Raw genomic sequence first — 4,920 nt, forward strand, 5'->3', positions numbered from 1 at the left:
AAGAGAAAAATAAATTGTGAAGCGACAGAATGAGAGGGATGAAAAAATCTGTGGTGGTTTCTAATCCTGACCATTTGAAGGAGAACTCAATAGTTGTTTGGGAGCTGCAGAGTATTTGCATGCGTGCTTAAGTCTCTTTTCATGGGCTTTTTATCTTTTGTTCCCTGTAGTTCTGTACCTTGTTTTGGTTTGTTCGCCTGATTTGACACCTTGTGGTGATGAGGGTCTTTTCCAAGGCTGCGGCTGCCAGTGTCACCTGTGACTGACAGTGAGAAGGTGCAAAGGGCCACTCGGACATGAGTCTGTCTTCCAATTTTCCATCCAAACCACCCCCTCTCCCCCACTTTTTTTGGCAGCTGTCACTTGGCATCTTCTCCCCTCCGATACAATTGGAAACACAGCAGGGACCACAGCTATCCTCGCTCTGAGACATTTTTCTGATCTTGGAAGTCTTTTCACTTCTCTCTCAATTTTGGAGGGTCAGATTTTATGGCAAGCGCTCCCACTCTCCGCGTGCAAAATTAATGAATGCTTCGGCACTTGAGAACGTCAGAAGGTTTCCTTCCCTATCATGCAGTGCACAATAAACTAGAGCAAAGTAACATTACTTGTGAAGAAAACATCAAGAGATCAGGGATTCTGCTGAAGCTGTTTGGTCTTCGATGTGGGGATAATGCAAAAGATTTGAACAGCTAATGTGTAGAATTTGTAAGAATCTCTGAAGAGAAATTCACTACATTTCCTATGATAATTATGTTATAATTATAAAAGTTTAGCCCATTTCTTGATTCTGCTATTATTTATAGTACAGCCAGAACACTTCATTTTCCTCTGAAAGGTTACCTCCAGAACTTCCAATGTTTCATCTTCTTCATCCAAAAGCTTTGGCTTTCGATTCCATCACCACCTCTGACTATCCACCCGATAACAATTGATTGATTGAGTCACAGGGGGGAAAATGTTGAAATCATTGTTTTCACCCTCTGCCATGAACTTTACGCCCTTGCCCCCGACTCCTCCCTCCTTCCTGGTCGATCTGAGATTCCAACGCCACACGCTATTCGCAATGACATTATGAAGTCACGGGTAGCACAGTGGTTAGCATTGCTGCCTCACAGCGTCAAGGACCCAGGTTCGATTCCAGCCTTGGATGACTGACTGCCTTGTGTGGAATTTGCACATTCTCCCCGTGTCAGCATGGGTTTCTTCCGGGTGCTCCGGTTTCCTCCCGCAGGTTGCTAAATTGCTCCTTAGTGTCAGGGGGATTAGCAGGGTAAATGTGTGGGGTTATGGGGATAGGGCCTGGGTGGGATTGTTGTTAGTGCTGACTCGATGGGCCGAGTGGTCTCCTTCAGCACTGTAGGGATTCTATGAAAGTTAGTTTTTGGCGTCAAAAATGGGAGAAAGTTAGCGGCAGAAAAAATGGACTAAAAAAAGCTCGCCTTTTTCGAGTTCCATTGACGTCAGTAGCAATGAATAATGGGAAAGATGTACAGCAGGCAGCTGATTCGATAATGCCGACTTTATATTATCGCCAAAGGTCGATATTACTCCTATTTGTTCAGATAGCGGAATATCAATCTCCCTCTGAGCAGTTTCAAAGCACAAAGTCCAGCATCCCTACAAGGTCACGGGCATGCTTCTTCATTTATCTATGGAAATGTGTCTTGTTGAAGCAGGCATTCGACTTGTATCTTTATTTGGACTGTCAAATGTGAACTGATGCACAGCAGAGGAATTGGCATGTCTCTGTGCCTGGGAGCAGCAAGCAGCCACTACCTCGACAGGCGGGGAAATTCCATCACTGCGTTTGCTCGAAATGGTAAACGCATCAGTGTTAACATTTTGAATGTCACGTTCATTTGCAATAACCGTCTCATCCCATCCCTGCAAGTGGTGCCGTTTCCAAAATGTCATTGATTCTTATTTTTAAAAATATATATACACCTTCTGCGGTGTATCCCAAACGCAGACTGGTCTGCTGCTTCTCCGCAGGTAACAGCTGAGATAGTGAGCCAATTGCCTCCATTCATTCATTATCGTGCTGCCCACGAAACAGGGTCAGGCTGCGAGTGGGTGGGGAGCACACCTACTGCTGCAGTCTGCCGTTTGCTCAACCCACACACACACATTTATATGTAAGCAGTGAGGCTCCTCTCCTTCGTTCTTTCTTTCAAAGACTTCCGCCACCAGCAAAATAAGAAAACAGGAACACAAGGAGCAGGAGTAGGCCATTCTGTCCCTCGAATCTGCTGCTCCGTTTAATAGGATCAGGGCTGATCTCTCCTGCTAGCCTCTCACAACCCTTGACTCCCTTGTTGATCAAAAACATCTTAACTCAGCCTTGAATAGACTCAATGGCCCAGCCTCCAAAGCTGCCTGGAGTAGAGATTTCCAAAGATGAATGACCGTCTGAGCAGCGCTAGGGACCTGGATTCGAATCCAGCCTTGGGTGGACTGTCTGTTCGGAGTCTGCACGTTCCCCCCGTGTCTGCGAGGGTTTCCTCCGGGTCCTCTGGTTTCCTCCCACAGTCCAAAGATGTGGAGGTTAGGTGGATTGGCCATGCTAAATTGCACCTTAGAAGTGTAGGTTAGAGGAATTAGTGGGGTAAATAATTGGGGGTAGGGTTAGGGGGGATGGGGCGGGTGAGTGGGCCTAGGTAAGATGCTCTGTTGGAGAGTCAGTGCAGACTCCATGGGCCAAATAGCCCCCTTCTGCACTGTAGGGAATCTACGATAGAATAAATCTTTCCTTACCTCCATCTTTAGTGGGACACCCCTTATTCTGAAACTGTGCCCCCTGGTTCTAGATTCCCTCATGAAGGGAAACATCCTCTCAGCATCTGCTTTCTCAAGCCCCCACAGAATCTGATGTTCGAATAAGGTTAACTCTCATTCTTCTCCACACTAATAAGCATAGGTCCAACCTGCTCAACCTTTCCTCATAACTTAACCCCTTTAACCCAGGAATCAATCTATGAACTCATTTAACTTAGTAGTATTATTTCTTGTTTCCTCACGGTTAAAAATTACGCAATTGTTGTGTCACAACGCTGAACTAAACCAGTTGAGGTTAAATACAAAACAACTCTAATTCTTTTTTTACACACACACTCTTTCTTTTGGACTCTGTTGACTTATCCATTTCCATCCTCAGTCAAGTGCCCGCTTTGAACTTATTCAAAACCCACTCACTTACGGTGAATTGAAATTGGGGCCAGAATTCTCCCACCTCGCCCGTGGCTGGGATTTTCCAGTCCCGCTGCTGTGAGCGAAGATTTGGTTGAGCGCCAAATTCTCCTTTCTCGCTGGCAGCAGTAGCAGGGTGAGCGAGACTGGAGAATTCTGGCCTGGGCTTTTGGGTGTTTGCACTTATGAAATTGAGCTGCATTTCTTCAAAGAGCTCCTATCTTCCACGGAGGCTGGGTGCTTGAGAAATAAAGTGGAGCAAAATGAATTGAGTGGGCATGATTTTGACCATAACAATTAGTCATTCACACTGCAAAACAAGTTAAAATTATGAGATGTTACAGCACATAAATAGACGATTTTGTTCACCAAGTATGTACAGGTGTCCGCCGTAAAAATCATCAGGGGAGGGACAATTTCAACCTGCATCCCAAAACATGTCCAAAGTGGCATGTTTTGGATGGCACGGTGGCACAGTGGTTAGCACTGCTGCCTCACAGCGCCAGGGATCCGGGTTCGATTTCCGCCTTGGGTCACTGTCTGTGCGCAGTCTGCACATTCTCCCTGTGTCTGTGTAGGTTTCCTCCCAGTGATCCGGTTTCCTCCCACAGTCCGAAAGACGTGCTGGTTAGGTGCATTGGCCATGCTAAATTCTCCCTCAGTGTACCCGCACAGACGCTGGAGTGTGGCGACTAGGGGATTTTCACAGCAACCTCATTGCAGTGTTAATGTGAGCCTACTTGTGATACTAATGAATAAATTTGAATTTTAAGCCATTGTCTGCCGGCGGCGCCTGTCCAAGCTCGGAAATGTGAATCACTTTGAGGTGTGAAGGTTGGACAGTAGAAATGGAAGATAATGGAATGTAACTTTCATAGTAAGGGGTTAGTTCTAGTACGGATACTGGTCTCAGACTAAAGTCCAGAGGCTTGGGAAGCACAACCAGAATTAATGATTCTCCATTAACACTGAAATTAAGCTGAAAAAGTTTTGAAGTAATTATAGTTGAACTGGGGAAAAGCAGAAGTAGCAGTGGGACTGTCAGCATGGCCTCACATCTCTTGTTTTTTTAAATACTTTTCCAATTCAATCAAATCAAATCTAATTCAGAGTCTCAACAAGTTGAGACATTTCGGATCCAGGCTGACAAGACAGGGTGAGCGACCAAACCACCCTGTCCTGGGCCTGATCTACATGAGCCAAGCTGATTGGAGAAGGGGGAGGTTCCTCCTCCAAGACTTGAGCTCATTTGCATCTTAGCCAAAAGGCCGAGATGCCGCTTTAAAAAATTGCTTCATATGAAACATATGAAGCTTCAGTGTAACCCAATGACCTCGACCAAGTGCGGCCGACCATGGGCTGCTGACCATACTACACTTGATCTTAGCCAAAAGGCCGAGAAGCGATGCCTCACATCTCTTGTGAGTGCGGCACAAGGTCAGAACACTGATACGACTGCTGAGATGTACGCCTTCTTTTGCATCTGTGAATATCTGAAACTACTTTAAACTGAGACATGAAGCAGGAGTATATCTCATGCTTTTTTACTGCGTTCGAGGGATTTGACAGCTGAAGTATTATTTGAAAGTATGAATCGGTCCTTGTTTTCCCCGTTTTGTGCCCATTAAATGGTGGAAATGTGGCTCAAATTTGAGAAATGTACACCCTATACCGTTGGAGTGGGGGGCAGCACGGTGGCACAGTAGTTAGCACTGCTGCCTCACAGTGTCA

General features: G+C 45.8%; 1 pseudogene; it reads right to left on the minus strand.

Moving 5' to 3' along the window:
• Window positions 1-4,390: 4,390 nt before the first annotated feature.
• Window positions 4,391-4,596, minus strand: LOC144504910 (U2 spliceosomal RNA; annotated as a pseudogene).
• Window positions 4,597-4,920: the final 324 nt, after the last annotated feature.

Source organism: Mustelus asterias, chromosome 15, assembly GCF_964213995.1.
Source record: "Mustelus asterias chromosome 15, sMusAst1.hap1.1, whole genome shotgun sequence".
NCBI classification, from domain to species: Eukaryota; Metazoa; Chordata; class Chondrichthyes; order Carcharhiniformes; family Triakidae; genus Mustelus; species Mustelus asterias.